This window comes from Artibeus jamaicensis, unplaced genomic scaffold (genome assembly GCF_021234435.1).
Source record: "Artibeus jamaicensis isolate MK-2021 breed Jamaican fruit bat unplaced genomic scaffold, CSHL_Jam_final contig_482, whole genome shotgun sequence".
Classification (NCBI taxonomy): domain Eukaryota; kingdom Metazoa; phylum Chordata; class Mammalia; order Chiroptera; family Phyllostomidae; genus Artibeus; species Artibeus jamaicensis.
In genome coordinates this window covers 10,151,938-10,169,329 of record NW_026521857.1, presented here as the reverse complement: position 1 = coordinate 10,169,329, position 17,392 = coordinate 10,151,938, and the positions used below count along the sequence as shown (strand labels likewise).

At 44.5% G+C, this 17,392-nt stretch overlaps 1 protein-coding gene and 1 pseudogene across 2 annotated transcripts in view; both read right to left on the bottom strand.

Moving 5' to 3' along the window:
* Window positions 1-17,392, bottom strand: part of CDKAL1 (CDK5 regulatory subunit associated protein 1 like 1) — a 667,880-nt gene that overhangs the window by 14,985 nt on the left and 635,503 nt on the right. The window lies entirely within an intron of this gene.
* On the bottom strand, window positions 15,257-17,199 carry LOC119038729 (protein arginine N-methyltransferase 1-like; annotated as a pseudogene).

Below are 17,392 nucleotides of genomic sequence, written 5' to 3'. Positions count from 1 at the left end.
TTTTGATGATTGCCAGATGGGAGGGGGTGTGGGAGAAAGGGTGAAGAGGTAAAGGGATTAAGAAGTAAAAATAAGTAGTTACAGATTAGCCAGGGGGGGATGTAAAGTACAGTGTAGGAAATGGAGCAGCCAAAGAACTTATAAGCATGACCCATGGACATGAACAATGGTGGGGGGACTGTCTTAGGGAGTGGGGGGTGCTGGGTGGGTGGGGGGCCAAGGGAGAAAAGTCAGGACAACTGTAATAGCATAATCAATTAATCAATCTATATACATATAAAAGGAGGAGTTACCACTTACTCCTTCAACATTCAAACATTCAAACACCCAATATGTGCCAGATGGCCCCTGGCTGGATGTCACAGTTCCTGTCCTTGAAGAGTCAGACCGAGTGCAGGATCTCCCACATTAGACATGACCTATGTGAGAGAGACGCAGTGCTTACAGAGAGGGAAGACAGAATTCATAAAGAATAGAAGTTCATATGAGGTGGAGTCACATCACAATGCATCCAGTTTTTAGAAGTACAAGCATATCTATTCAACAACAACAACAAAGAAGAGGAGGCAGAGAGAGAAAAAAAGAAACCCTGGAAGCCATTTTATTCAGCAAAAATATACTCCTTACGACAGAAGAGTCCCAGCTGGGCACTGTTGCAGGACAGCTGTCCCCCAACCCTCAGGGGTCTGGGAGGGGTCCGGGTGGCTAGAGGCATCCATCCCCACACGCAACCACTCCGTCTACCGTGATCGTGGAAATGGCCGGGAAACCCTACTTGGGCGGAGCGTGAGAAGCTAGGGGACGTGACCTCACTCCTTTTTAGGTAGCCTCTGTTCCCTGATGCCGTTTAGCGGGGAGGAGCACTCCCACGGGAAACCTGGCCACTCTCAGCCTGGTTCTAGTGTTTCAAAGTGCAGTTTGGACTCCATTTGCATTTCTACCTTATGAACAGGCTTTAGAATCAGCGCCTCCCTGGTAGAGACCTGAAGAACACGTTGAGAGCTGGGGTGGGGTGGGGAAGGGAAGTACCAGATGGAAGAAACATCTCCCGCCCCAACGCAGCACACCACAGGCGTATCTGTGGAGGAACAAGAAATCCACGGAGGCACAAAGTGTTTCTGAATGGCCATTTCGCTGCTCAGTCTTCCCTTCCAAGCTCTCCAGCAATCTCCTGGTGACACCGTGGGTCCTGGGTGGGAAGTGGGGAGTTGCAGCTCACCATGCACGCACAGTAGAAGCATTGGAACTGCACTGCACAGAAAGAAATCTCTTTGGTAGGAAGACAGAGAGTAGGCTGAGGGGTGGTGGAGAGAATGGGGCAGAGAACGCAGTAGCGAGTAGTGGCGACTGGAGAGATGGGGGGTGAAGACACCCTATGTTAGGACAATGGCAGAAGGATGGAAGGGAGAAACAAAAGCCTTTTGATGGAGAATCAACAGGATTTGAGTTTAGATGACTGGGCAAATAATAGGAATGGGGAAATAAAGATGATTTTTACAAACCAATCTCCACCAGCTAATATTTACATGTAATAGATGTGGAAGAATTCTTGTTTTGACTGTAGGAGACTAACTGAAAAATTAATAAAGCTGTTAACCACAAGGGTAAATCTCCCAGCGGGACGGCAGTCAAACCATTATTGCTTCTGTGCTTTGAAGGTGTCTGGGCCTGAGGGCACTCCTGGGGGCCTCGGCACTGTGAGCCCCGCTCAAGAGGCAGGCACCCTGCGGGACAGAGGGGGTCCGCTTCCCGGCAGCAGTGGAACCGGCAGGGGCTCAGTGGTGCGCTCAATCGGCCCCGCCCTGGGAGGCCATGCTCCTGTGTGACTGGCTTTCTGCATGGTGTTTTGGAGCTGGAAACGTGTTGACAAACTTTCATTTTAATTGACTAAAAATAGCCCCAAGGTCTCAGAGACAGCACTCATGGAAACAGCAACCTTGAGACAGAACGCAGTCCTTCAGCAGAAATGAAAGAAGCCAGTGAGCTCCTCAAAAGCAGTGACACTGCTAATTCATCTCTGGGCTCTGGGAATCAGGGGGTACTTAGTAGTGTTTAGAAAGGGATGAAATGAACCAGTGAGTGAATGAGTGAACATAAGGTGTGTATTCCAGATGAGATGTAACCAATCAAACACATGCCTGCCTATGTCCCTGGTGATCAAAGTACCCAGTGATGTATTCAGGGCACTTTTCCACGTTGAGTCATGAGTTGTTGCTTCTAGCAATTAAACCACTTCTTATGTCTGGGTTTACAAGACCAGAACTAAAAGGCTGATTAATTACTCCTGGGCCCAAGTTTAACCTTATTTTTTTTTAAGATTTTATTTATTTATTGTAATAAAATAAGTAAATGTGAGAGAGGGGGAAGGAGAGAGAAAGAGAAACATGGATGTGTGAGAGAAACATGATTGGTTGCCTCTCACATGCATCCCAACCAGGGACTGGCCCACAACCAAGGCATGTGCCCTGCCTGGGAATTGAACCAATGACCTTTTGCTTCGAGAAATGACGCTCAACCAACTGAGCTGTGCCAGTCGGGGCCCGAGTTTAACATTTTTGAGTCATCTGGCTTTGAGAAACTGATGAAGACTACAGACTGTGCAGTGCGGAACAATGTGGAACAACACGGAATGCCGGTGCACACACGCACACAGCCCCACTCACACGTCTGAGCTTGACTTCGGGAGGTTTACAGACACCCTCACCCAGGAGCGGAGCCAGGTATTGTGGGGCCTGAAGCTTTGTCTTTAAGAAAACATAAATGTGAATACAAAATTAGGTCGAGGGCCTTGGACGGGGATCCCTGAAAGCGCGAGGCCCTGAAACTTCAGCTCTTTTAGTTTCTGGGAACATCCACCTCCGCCCTTTCCTCCCCATTCTGAATGCCAGACCTTGGTCGTGCGCCTACAGTTCAAGAAACTGCCGCTGGCGAGCACTGGTGCCAGGCCAGGGGCATGGCTGACCTTGGCAGGCCTAGGGGAGTCTTACGCGTTAAGCATTAGGTTGGGTTCCTAATACCTTCTGCTTCACAAAGCTGCAGTACAGGTAATATGTCTGTGCTCTCAGCCTGAAAAAAACGTTTCGACTTTTGACGATAGTTTCTCAAAATTTCTTCCTCACTTCCTTCCGACTCATTTTGCCATAAAGAGTTGCTCAAAATATAAAAGGTGACTACGAAACTACCACAGTGGATTACTTGTGCTTGTGTTCAACTTAGTCACTCTTCCTTGGGGGTTGATTTGTTTCCCTTCACCCCTCAAACATTTAACAGAAGGGACCCATAAAAAGTATCCTGCTGCTTAGCCTCCGTCCTGTTCCTGGTGAACGGGTCTGCAGCGCAGAGTCAGAGGGAGGGCGCGGCACGCATGCGCGGCCTTGGGAAGCGCCCCTGCCCTGCTGTGCCTGCCACCTTCCCTGTGCCCAAGGGTGGCGACTGGCAACAGCAGGAGAGGGAAAATGTAGCCGGTCTCCACTGCGCTGGGCTTCTTCCATGACATAGCTTCACCTTCCACCAATCCAAGATCTTGGTTAGAGGAGTTTCATGGTATGTTTTTAAAATATCAGATTCGAAAAAGTTTCTCAGATGACACAGTAATCAGTAGGCAGCTAGTTTTGTACATTTCAACTGTGGCCTCTGCAGTGATACGGAAGGAGAAGGAATTTAGAAAAACAGGAAATACAAGGACTTTCTTATAAAGTGCAAGATGCTAAAATATCCAAAGGTACAACTAGAGCAGATTTCCAGAGTTAGAAGCATCATTCATGAGTAGGAAATAATGTAGCATTTCCATAGTGTAATGAAAATAAAAAGTGCTTATAGGTAAAGTGGTGAAACATAACCAACAGTAAAAGTTCATACCCACACACGCCCCAATGTATATAATCGACTTGAGAGAAAAACTTATGGTAAATAGTTCTGGAAAGTAAACAGAAGAGTTGAATCACCCTTAAACTGCCTAGGTTTCAACAACATTGCACCAAATACAAGAAAGTTATCATTTACTAAAACCAGGTGTCGGCTCTCAGACTTAAAATTTTAAGAAATAAAATTCCATTTATAAATGCCTTTTACAAAACAGACAGAATCTGAAACAAGGCAGGATATGACCTTTGTTCAGTCAGAAAGATCCCGGTATTTGTCCAGTGATCGTAGATGAAGGACATGTGGATGAAGTGCTAATAACCGTGGTCAGCACAGGCTTTCTTTCCTTTGTGAATCTCAGCGCTCTCTAACTTGCTAATTCTTAAATGCATTCTACTGACTTTTGAAAGCATAATTTTATCAAATCCTACTGAAGCAATAAATGTGTTACAGTAGAACCAAGTATATACAACAAAAGCAAAACAAAAACAACTTTGACGCTCAGAAACTTTAGGGATCAGATTTAAATCAGTTAAAGATAAATGAAGAGTGGAGAAAATTCAGTCTAGTTAGGTGGTAACGACAGTCCATCTCTAATCATTCCCCCTTCTCTGATGGTTACAGACTAGTTGTTGGAGGGACAGGCCTTTTGCCTGAGCACAGTTAACACCCTGACCACTTCTAGGAGTCCTGAGTGCCCGGGCTCTGGGCTCCACTCCCAGTTCTGAGGATTTTGGGGCAAGTGATCTATCTTCTCTTTGCCTCCATTCAAAATTACCTGTAAAATGGAGATACTGCTAGTATTTGCACATCATGGGGCTGTTATCAAATGAGATATGTACATTAAGTGTCTTAAACATATAAAACTCAAATAAGATTAACATACTCCATAGTCGTTGGTTCTCATGGAATATGTAAGTGGCAGGTATTCTTTTTACAAAACGGCAAAGTCACCATTTTGCTTTTCAAATATGATTAATTGGCTTAACGTATTTTTGTTCCTTGCATGTGTCCTCAGGAGGCACACGACACAATGAATGGACACAGGTTTCCAACTGCTCAGACCTGAAACTGAACCCAAGTGCAGACATTCATCCGCTGTGCGCCCTTGGGCAAGTGGTTTAAGCTCTCTAACCCTGCCGGGCTCTTCTGTGAAGGAGGGATACCAATATCTACCTTAAGATGTTGCTGAGAGGCTTAGGGGTAACATGCCCAGAGCCCAGGTGCAGAGCCTGGGATACAGAATGTTCAATGAAGGGCTACTATTTTATTACATTCCTGGAGTGTGACTTGGAAAATGGAGGAGGCACAAAAAACAGATGAACCCCATGTCCCTCATCAACAGTTCCAAGGTGATCAAGTCCTGTCTGGGCACCATCCACACAAGCACTTGCCCGCAAGGGAGAAGAAGCTTTGCCCACTGTGAAGCCAGCACCACTTCTTCCCTGGGCCCTCAATCTTTACAGTGAAACTTCTGGAAGGGTGCTTAACTAAAACCATCCCAATGTAAGGAGGGAAACCTGGGTTCTGCAAGTTATGAAGAGGGATTCAACTGTCAGATGTGCCAGGGACCCATTTTTAGCTGCTTTTTCTTTCAATGTCTAATATTATTGTGATGCGGTTTACAAGAGAACTAAAAAGGAAGGAATAAAGTCACTGTCGACCCCGCATAAAACATTTATGTTGACTATACATAAAACATTTTTGCCCTTGCTCTGTGCCCTGCCTGAACCAGCCATCTCCCCTCTATCTACTATCCACCCCCTGCCTTCTGTTCTCACTGTTCTCTCAGGCCTCAGGCACCGGACCTGCTGCAGTAGGAAGGTCTCTCCCAGCTCGCCAGGCGGGGGGCCGGGCGGCTGAGCAGCCTGCTGGCTGGCTCTCACCACAGCACTTGTCAGCTGTAGCGCATGGCCTGTTCGTTGCTGACCCGGTGTGCACTCCTTCAGAGCAGGGCTGGCCTGGCTCTCCAATGGATGCCCAGGGCCAGCACCAGGGAGGAGACAGTGTAAGTTGGAAGGATATTCCTTAGTTATATATCACACACACACACACACACACAAGCAAACAGTCTTTCCATATGAATTGCCATTTACCTATCCTATGCTGCATTAACAAATGACTGCAAACCTGGGGTCTCCAATCTGGCTTCTAGAGGCCGCCTGTATGTGGTCCTTTCCTCCATTTTCAAGGCCACTAACAGGCTTTTTATAGGCACCCTTGTGATTTACAATGGACCCAGATGGATAATACAGGATAATCTCAAAATTTTAACTTAATCGAACCCTTAAAGTCCCTATGCCATCTAGGGTGACATTCATAGGTTCCTGGGATTGGGACATGAACATCTGGGGTGGGGGTCACATCACTGCACTCAAGGCATGTGTGATCCCCCAAGATCACATTGTCCCCCCGGAGAGTGTGCTCGGTTGGGGCAGAGCCGAAACAGTTGCACAAAGAACACGTGCCACCAGAAGCCTAATGCTCTGCACATTTAGAAGGTGAGGAGCACAGGGCATTCCTGGGTGACTGCATGGCTAGTGACCTGAAGCTTCCTGGAGGAGGAAGACAGGGAGCCTCCAGGGCTCTGCTTCTGCTGAGTCCTTTTCCTTTCTTTGAGCTCATGCTGACCCACCGAGGTGGCTGCCTGCTGAGAAAATGGTCCTCCAGGGTCACCTGTATTTGTCCTGCTCACAGCCCTCTCAGCCTCAGAAAACAGGGACCTGAAGGAAAGGGACCTAGAAAGTGGTCAATCAAGATTCTCCGGAGGGAAATTTGCATTTCTACTTGTTCCTTTGCTTTCCATAGTTACATTTTCATGCAGTTACAAGTATCCTTTTCTAGGGAGCTGGATGGGCATAGAAGAAATTCATGCTGTGCAGAAGCCTGTCATGCAGTTCCTCCTCCTTCTCATAAAATTTGCTTATTATAATATGTAATATGGCCACAGAATCAGAAGCACAAGGATGCAGCAAGAAAGGTGGAGGACAAGCTCTATGCAAAAATTCTAAGTAGCATTTCTATGGGACATCCACCACGTGCCCAGCAGGGCCCTAAGGACTCTACATGCACTCTCTCCTTTATGCCTCCCGACTTCCTAGAAAAGTACCTACCACGAGTTATTCCAGCTTTGAGTACTCACCCAATTTACAGATAGTAGGAATGAATGGTGAAGCAGAGGAGAGGCTTGGCTTTAGTCATACTAAGTTTAGACTTGCTGGTAATCTATCATTTTTAATGTAATTTAAGAAATAAGAAAAACCAAAGCACTGCACAATTAGTAAAATGACTATCAAGATCAAGATTCCTACCAAACACACTTTACTGCCACACAATCTCATGGAGGTAATGGTGCTGTTTTGTGTTTCTCTACAGAGGACTTTGCAGAAATGCCGGCCGCAGGTCACGCACAGCCTCTTCTCGTTACCTGTCTTGCAGCTGCGAGCCATGTTGAGAGTGTGTAAGTGTGACCTGTCGATGGCACATTGCTGAGTTTTCTCTGAACATACGCACACATACTTGATCTGCTCACATTAGGACATGTTGCAAAATGTGTTTTAATGAGGAACAGTTGGTCTGGTTCTGCTCAAATAAAAGATATCCCTGTAAGAGAGCTGCCACCTGTCTTCCCATCTTGCGGCACAGCTTCTAAATGAGTTCTTCTGTCCCTGACACCGGCAGGTGTTGCCAGGGCCCTGAAACCACACTCCCCGTGCCAGCTCCCTTCCTGAAACTGACAGACAACCTTGGTCCTGTGTCATTACTAGACATCAGGATATAGAGGAGATTAAGGGTGACAAGCTACCTTTCTCCATTATTTTTCAAATTGGGAGCATCTTAATATATAACAAAGATTGCCTAATAATCACCATACCAAAGATGTCAGTATTTTCCAGTTCTTATAGGCTATGCAAACAATGTTATATGAATTGTCCATTAGCATTATTGGTACCCTGGCATGTAACCGAATCGCCAAATTAGACTTGGAATCAATTACACTTTTCCGTTTATTTTGGGAGAACATTTACATTTTAAAACCTCTGTCACAGACTCACACGATGACAGCACAGCACTGTCAAGCCTTTCTGCATCACTTTCGGGCATTAGCAATTCTGAATCAGACGCTATCCACATCTAATCCCTGCCCCCCTCACATGTCATTGCTATCAGGTCATTAGAATTGTGAAGAATATTTTAAACTAGGACATACACACACACACACACAAATCACTCTAATCTTGGTTTTTAATCTTATTTTGGTGATAGCAGAGTAAACACAAGGCTTTGCTAATAAGGCCAAATATAAATTATTAAACTATCTACCGTATGATCAAATGCGTTTCAGATTCTGTTCTGAATAACTCTGCCTTGACGTGCACCAAAGGGGCAGATGTAATGTGTCCCTGTGTGATCTCGGCTGTCCCTCTCTTTCGGGACACCCAACCCTCTGGCTTGAACTGCACCAAGTGAAAAAAGGAATAATCATATCAAAAACCAAAGCTCAGCATCAGCCCATCACTAAATTATAACTTTGTGTAAGATCTCTCTTCATTCAACTCGAGAGACATGAAAACAACTCTGCTCCCTACTTCTTTTAATGGATTCATAATATTTATGTGTAAATTTTTCTTAAGGCTCAGAGTCACTGTTAGAGCTTGAAGTGGACGCTAATAGGGATGAAGCAAAAATAGTTTGATAGCTCACAACTCAACATAAATCAGAGTTTAGAATCTTTTTTTAAAAGTCTGAACATACGGCCTATGGAGATAAGTCTATCAAAAAACAAATATATAATCAATGAAATGATATTTTCTTAAAATATACATTTTGCAGTGTAGTATACTCTCAGAAAAGAATCTCAGAATCTCCTGATCTTGATAAGTTTACTTTGCATACAAAATTATCTTTATACCATAAAACTATCTTTATCATCACCCCATTTTACTTTGGAAAATATACATTTAAGGAAGCACCTCTTCAGGTAAGCATCCCTAATGCAAACCGTTGCTTCGGTCTGGTCTGGTAACAAGGAATGAACAAGAGGCAGAATGTCTCTAATACCTTCCCAGCCCTCTGGTTGTGAGGGTCTATCTGAATACCCCATCCTCTTTAACGCTCTTAATCTGTAACTTAGAACCAATGTATATTCACACGAGCTTACACATTCCTGAAAATAAGGCAGGTATTGTTGGGTGGGAGAACCAGACCTAGAATTCATAACACGGCATTGCATCTTTGCCAACAGTACTGCATTGTCATTTGTTTATATAGAACCTCTCTCATTGTCAAAAAATGACATAGCAAGTTTTGCCAAAAGGATGTTATCAGAGATCTGGCATCTTAGATGGAGATAATTTATTATTACTTCATTACTGTTAATTTTTTTCCTCAAAAGAGGAGGGTTTTTTACTACACATACTTAAGAAGATTACTCTAGAACTTAGGTAACTCTCTTCCATTAACTAAATCTCAGCCATAGATGTATGGACAAATATACATATACACAGACATGTAGAGCCTTGAAATAAAGAAGAAACTGAGAAGCTCACTTAAAACTATGAAATCTGAACAAATATTGCAAAAATTTATATGGAACCACAAAAGGCCCAGCATAGCAACGGTGATCCTAAGACAGAAGAAGAGAGTTGGAGGAATCATGCTACCTAACATCAAACTATACTACAAGGCCATAGTAATCAAAACAGCCTGGCATTGGCATAAAAACAGACACATAGATCAATGGAACAGAATAGAGTGACCAGAAATAAACCCATAACTTTATAGTCAACTAATATATGAGAGAGAAAGCAAGTACACGCAATGGGCTAAAGACAGTTTATTCAATAAATTGTGTTGGGAAAACTGGACAGATACATGCAGAAAAATGAAACTAGACCACCTTCTTATACCACAAACAAGAATAAATTTAAAGTGGATCAAAGAATAAATGTTAGACCAGAAACCATAAAAATCCTAGAAGAAAACATAGGCAGCAAAGCCCTGGACACTGTTTATAGAAATTATTTTAAAATTATATTTTATTGATTATGCTATTATAGTTGTCCCATTCCCTCCCTTCATTCCCCTCCACCCTGCACACCCTCTCCCTCCCACATTCCCCCACTTTATTTTATGTCCATGTGTCTTAAGTTCTTTAGCTTCTTCATTTTCCATACTATTCTTGCCCTCCTCCTGTCTATTTTCTACCTACCATCTATGTTACTTACTCGCTCTACCTTCTCCTCCCTTCTCTTCCTCCCACTCCCCTGTTGCTAACCCTCCATGTGATCTCCATTTCTATGGTTCTGCTCCTGATCTAGCTGTCTTCTTAGTCTGCTTTTGTTTTAGGTATGGTTGTTAATAACTGTGAGTTTGCTATCCTTTCACTGTTCATCTTTTTTATCTTCTTTTTCTTAGGTAAGTCCCTTTAACATTTCATATAGTAAGGGCTTGGTGATGATGAACTCCTTGAATTTGATCTTATCTGAGAAGCACTTTATCTGCCCTTTTATTGTTAATGAAAGCTTTGCTGGATAGAGCAATCTTGGTTGTAGGTCTTTGGATTTCATGACTTGGAATACCTCTTTCCAGCCCTTTCTTGCCTGTAAGGTCTCTTTTGAGAAATCAGCTGACAGTCTGATGGGAACTCCTTTGTAGGTGACTGTCCCCTTATCTCTTGCTGCTTCTAGGATTCTCTCCTTCATTTTCATCTTGGCTAATGTAATGATGATGTGCCTTGGTGTGTTCCTTCTTGGGTCCAAGTTCTTTGGGACTCTCTGAGCTTCCTGGATTTCCTGGAAGTCTATTTCCTTTGCCAGGTTGGAGAAGTTCTCCTTTATTATTTGTTCAAATAAGTTTTCCACTTGTTGCTCTTCCTCTTCCCCTTCTGGTACCCCTATAATTCGGATGTTGGAATGTTTAAAGATGTCCTGGAGGTTCCTAAGCCCCTCCTCATTTTTTTGAATTCTTGTTTGTTCATTGTTTTCTGTTTGGTTGTTTCTTTCTTCCTTCTGGTCCACTCCATTGATCTGAGTCCCAGTTTTCTTCCCATCACTATTGGTTCCCTGTGGATTTTCCTTTATTTCCCTTAGCGTAGCCTTCATTTTTTAATCTAATTTGTGACCAAATTCAACCAGTTCTGTGAGCATCCTGATCACCAGTGTTTTCAACTGTGCATCTAATAGGTTGGCTATCTCTTCATTGCTTAGTTGTATTTGCTCTGGAGCTTTGATCTGTTCTTCCATTTGGGCCATTTTTTTTTGTCTTGTCCCTCCTGTTACATATAAGGGAAGGAGTCTTAGGTGTTCACCAGGGTGGGTCAACCCAGTAGCTGGGTTGTAACACTGTATGTGGAGGTGGGGTCTGAGAGGGAACAATTGTGTTTGCTCCACTCTCTCAGATTTTGGTTCCCTCTGCTGCTTCCCACAAGCAAATTGGGCCCTTCTGGTGCTGAATCCTGGGTGGGTGGGATTGTGTACGTTCTAGGACCCTGTCGGTCTCTCCAACAAACTCTCCTGTGAGGCTGAGAGTCTCTCCCTGCACCTCAATTCCCACAGGTGTCTTTAATCAGTGTTTCAAGGCTTCATTTCACGGCACTGGGACCCTGGGTTGCACAGTCTGTCTCACTCCCCAGTTTTGCTTGGTTTATATGCTCGCGAATATGGGACCGCCTGGTCAGCCAGCTGCCTTGTGCGCAATGCCTCACTTCATAATCGCTGCCTTGTTGGGTCTGCCCATTGCCACCCTGTGTCCAGGGTCTGCCTGCTGGAGACTTTCGTGCCCGGGGTGCCTTGTGCACCCAGTGCCACTGCTTTTTGTGCCACGACCCCTCTCTGCTCAGCTGCCAACTCCGCCCCTCCTACCCGTTGGATGAAAGTGTCTATTTTCAACTCCTTGGTTGTCCGACTTCCCTACAGTTCAATTTTCTGTCAGTTCTGAATGTTACTTCATTTCTAAATTGTTGTTGTCCTTTTTTTGATTGTTCAAGGAGGCACAGTGTGTCTACCTATGCCTCCATCTTGGCCAGAAGTCCCTGCTTATAGAAATTTTTTATCGGATATATCTCTCCAGGCAAGGGAAACAAACAAACAAACAAACAAAAAACAAATGAGACTATATCAAACTAAAAAGTTTCTGCATAGCCAAGGAAATCAACAAAATAAAAAGACAACTCACAGAATAAGAGAACATATTTGCCAATACATCTGATAAAAGGTTAATATCCAAAATTTATAAAGTACTTACAACACTCAACAGCATAAAAACAAACAACCCAGTTGAAAAATGGGCAAAGGACCCGAAGAGACACTTCTCCAAAGAGGCCATATAAATGGCTGATATATGAAAAGATGCTCAATGTCTCTAATCATCAGAGAAATGCAAATTAAAACCATAATGAGATACCATCTCACACCTGTCAGACTGGCTATCATCAAAAAATCAACAAAGAACAAGTGCTGGTGAGGATGTGGAGAAAGGGGAACCTTTCTGCACTGTTGGTGGGTATGTAGCCACTGTGGAAAGCGGTATAGAGATACCTAGAAAATTAAAAATAGATCTTCCTTTTGACCCAGGAATCCCACCTATGGGAATATATCTGAAGGAACCCAAATCACTAATTCAAAAGAACATAAGCACCCCTCTGTTTACTGCTGCATTAGTAATAATTGCCAAGATATGGAAGCAGCCCAAGTGTCCATCAGTACATGAGTGGATGAAACAACTATGGGATATTTACACAATGGAATACTACTTGGCTATAAAAAAAGAAGGAAAGTTTACCCTTTGTGAAGGAATGGACTTGGGGAACATTATGCTGAGTGAAATAAGCCGGTCAGAGAAAGACAAACACTGCATGATTTCACTCATATGTCAAACTGATCTAACAAGGAAAACAGACTAGATGAACAGCAGGATGACAACTAGTGGGGAGGGGGTTCTGGGGTGGAGGGACTGATCGAAAAAGAAAAAGGACTCATGGACATGGACAACGGTGTGATGACCGCTAGTGGGGAAGGGGTATAAGGGGAGTAAATGGTAATGAAAAAATACAATAAAAGTTAAAATTTAAAAAGGAAATATATACTAAAAAGAACTATGAAGTCTGCAAACCCAATGTTCATGACAGTGGCAGAAATCTGAACTCATCTATTCTGCATTACTGGCTGGAGATAAGCACTAAACTACAGCGGCTCCACAGATGTGACAAAGTGGAAGGAAGAAAAAAAGAAAGTGGGTCAAGATGCTCTACTGACAACGGGTTCCTCTCAGTGATCCCTTAACCCATCCTCGTCCCCTGGAGTGCACACGGGGAGCTGTGAACTAGGATGCTGAGGAAAATAACGACTGGGTATATTAGAGTTAATCTTTAAGTAATCAATTCAACTCAAAATAATTATTCCTAAGAATTTCTTTTGACTAGGTAAACATGAGGGTGTGCTGGCAGATGTTAGTGCTTTAAATGAGGAAGAAGCCACGATGTTAACAGCTATTACAATGCAACCCTCTCGTGCTGTTTCAAGTATCATTTTCATTGACTGGAGACACGGATTTAGCATCACTCAGTTCCATGAACTGCATAACGTGAATAAAGGAGACGGCAGGTGCTTTGTTCTGTCTCAGAGAATCTCATAAATGAAGAGCTAACATGTAAGATGTTTCCTATAGATTACCATGATAATTATTCAGTTTGAAAAACAAACTAGTTGAGAGAACTTAGCTGGTACATACTGTCATTGCATGGAACTCAGTCACCTGAAGAAAGTTCACACGTCTGTCTTCTTCCCTATCACTTCCACAGGTCCATCATGTGGACTTCCAAAAACCCATTCCAAGGCATGTCTATTCCCCCTTTCCACTGTATTTTTATGTTGAATATGGACAGTTTTTAAAAAGCAAAAATAATCACCCATCATCCTTCATAAGTAGGGAGAAGACTGATATTAAAGAACTTAATGTGTGTGGTTATAAGTGTGGTGAGCAGCCTCCAAGAGGCCGGCCTCCGGCGACCCTTGCCTCCCAGCGTTCACGTTCTATGTAATGCCTTTCCCCTGACTATGGGCTGACCTTACCACCATACTTCTGATTAAAACTCAACATGAATGACGGGATGGCACTCCTGAAATCAGGTTAGAGAAAACTGAACTGTGGCTTTCCTCCTCACTCTGCTTGCCTGTGCCGTGGGAAGCCAGCTGCCATGTGTGCGCTGCCCTGTGCAGAAGCCCCCAGGAGAAGTGACTGAGGGAAACCTCTGGCCAACAGCTAACAAAGGACCAAGACCTCAACTTAATGACCCACGAGAAGCACAATCCTAGCATCAACCTGTAAGTGAACTTAGAAGCACCTCCTCCCCCAGGCGAGCTTTCTGTTGAGACAGCTCCCCTGGCTGACATCCTGATGGCAGCCTCATGGCCGGCACTGCACTGGAGGCACCCAGCTGAGCTGTGTCCAGATTTCTGACCCACGGAAGCTCTCAGATAACAAATGTTTGTTGTTTGAAGCTGCTAAACTCGGAGGTAATTTGTTATACAGCAAGAGATAACTAATACAAAAAGATGCCAGGTAGAAGGCTAGACACTGATTCACATATAAGTTGAAGCATTATTCATAACAGGTATTGTGGACCAAGGAAAGGTAGACTTTCAGGAAAATTTCCCAGAACAACTGATTATGCACACATAAAACAATGAAATTTAACACCTAACTACCATGCTTAAAAATCAATTACAGATTGATTACTTACCTATCAAAGGTAAGACTGCAAAAATTTAGAGGGCAGTGTGGGCAGAAAACCTTTCTAATCCACGGGGGTAGGAAAATCATTCTTAAATCACAAAAATACACACAGTTCTATGGGCACCCAAAAAAGGTTAAAATACAAACCACAAACTGGGAAAAGACACTTGCTTCTTTAGAGCTAACTTTATATACAGAAATCCTCAAAATCAATAAGATGGTATCAATTCAATAGAAGAAAATGAGCAAAAGACTTACACAGACCCTTTATTGAAGAGGAAATTTGAATATATAAAGAAAGCAATAAATACATTTAAATATGCCCAACCTCATTTATAGTTAGAGAAAAACAAATTAAAAACACAGTGAGATATAAATTCACACACACCAGGTAGGCAGAAAGTAAGAGGCCCACCGGTATCCAGAGTGGATGAGAGTGCAGAGGAACCAGACCACCTCGGCTCTGCTGTAGGGGATGGTCTGACAATTCTCATGAGCACTTAGGGAAGCAGGGGGAACTGTCTGGTAAAGTGGAAGCTGTGCACGCCTGATAACCCGCAATTCCACTCCTGAGTGCATCACCCAGGCTACAGAAATCACTGCAAGTGGGGTCAATCTCAAGTCCCCATCAATGTTTATGTGATTTAAGTTAGTGGCTCCAGGAGGGTTCAGAGTAGAGAGAGGCGTGGGGCAGGGTTTGGCCAAAGGCAGAACCAGTAGTCTGGGCATGTGGGGCATAAGCTGTGGAGTCAGGACTCCCTGACATTCACTCTCCACGCTGTCTCCCTAACACCTGCCTTTCCCCCCACCAGCTGAGGATTTATTGGCATAAATGTAACCATATAAAAACATAAGTTATGAAAAATACAGTCACAATGTGCCCTCCCCCAACTCCCTGCACCCTGGGCCCATGCCCCTAAAACCTCCTTCTGAGGAAGGGAGAGGAAAGGGGGCAGAAACCACCTAATGCCACAGCCCCTCGGCCCATGCATGGCTGGCCTGGCTGCAGTGAAAGAAACCAGGTGCCGTCTCAGCGCATCTGGGAGCTGGTGGAGTAGGACAGCTCACACAGCTGGCCCTTGAAGTCCAGGTCAGCAGTGAAGCCCAGGCTGCGATTATTCTCGGCACTGGGCTGCACACCAATGGTGCCAATGCTCTCCTCGCTTGTCTTCACTGGCAGGTAGTCTGTCCTCCATGTAGCATACCGTCTGCTTCCAGTGTATGCATGGAGACTCAGGGCTGGTGGTGAAGCCAGTCATCTTGTGGCTGCAGGTGAATTCGATGTTGAAGAAGGCCACTAGGGCAGGCATGTAGTCGTTCCACTTCACCTGCAGGCAGAAGGGAGAGGTGAAGGTCGGCTCTTCCACCTTCACAGTGTAGATGTCCACCTCCTTTATGTGGCAGGCATTGGTGACCAGCTGCTCGGGGCCCAGCACATCCACCAGGGGCTCCTCAGTGTCTACATCTTAGATGCAAGACATGTCAAAGCCATACACTTTTCCCCACCAGTAGATCTTGTAGTCTCTGTACTGTGGTCCTTGATAGCTGTCACATACAGCGTGGCTCAGTCGTAGACGATGAGGCCATCAGGTGCCAGCCACTTGTCTCGGGCATGGAACACAGTGTAGAGCACTGACTGTAGGAGAGACAGTAGTAGCCATTCGCTTGTTGATGATGAAGTCAACCTTCTCCACTGGGAGCCCCATCTCCTCTACCTTCCCCTTGATGATGGTCTCCACTGACAATCTTTACCACATAATCAGAGATACTGGAACACTTGATCCTGATGACCTCGCAGCCCCAGCCCTGGCAGCAAACATGCAGACAATCCCTGTGCCCGAGCCCATGCCCAGCATCACCTGGCCTGAGAAGAGGTGCCAGTTGTGAAATACACATGGAGTTGCGGTAGGTGAGGGTACACACTTCGTCTTTCAGCATCTCCTCGTGGATGCCAAAGTACGCATGGGAGTTGAAGCAGTAATCTTTGGACATCACGTCCTCAGTGCTGGGCTTCTTGCTGCTTCCTGCTTGGCCACAGGAGACCTCCCTGATGCAGTCTGCAGCCTCGGCTGCTGCCATCTTCACCTGCTCCTTGAGCTGCTGAGATCCTCTTCAATCGCTTTCTTTTTTAAGATCAGTCCCAGCAAGTAACTACCTTTTCTCCTTTAACACTCCTCCTTTCCCATCTCTCAGTTCCTAGGGTGTTCCCCACCACCTTTAAAAAAATTACTGGCCAATGTGGAAAATGGATGGGATATAAATGGCTACTCACTTGTCAATAACACATCTCATTTTTTTACTTGGGTTCTATGGGATAATATCAGTCTCTGTATTCATTTCCTAAGGCTGCTGTAACAAATTATCACAAATTGAGTGGCTTAAAACAATACAGACTTATCATCTCACCCCTCCGGAGCTCACCAGTCTGGAAGGAGTCTCACTGGACTACCAGTGAATGAGGAGTTGCCCTGCTTCCAGAGACACTAGGGGAGATCTGTATTCTTCCCTTTCCCAGCTTGCATTCCTTGGCTCCTGACCCCCTTCCATCTTCCCAAGTTCGAATTCTCTTCACTCTGACCTCTGGTTCCCCTGCTGCCCTTTTATTTTTTTAATTGTATTTTTCCATTATCATTTACTCCAGTTATAACCCTTTCCCTGCCTCCCCGCCACAACCATCACACTGTTGTCCACGTCCATGGGTCTTTTTTCCTATTTGCTCCCTCTGTCTGCCTCCAACCTTCCCACCCTGAGCTGTCATCACAGACTCCATCTATGAGTCTGCCTCTGTTTTGCTTGT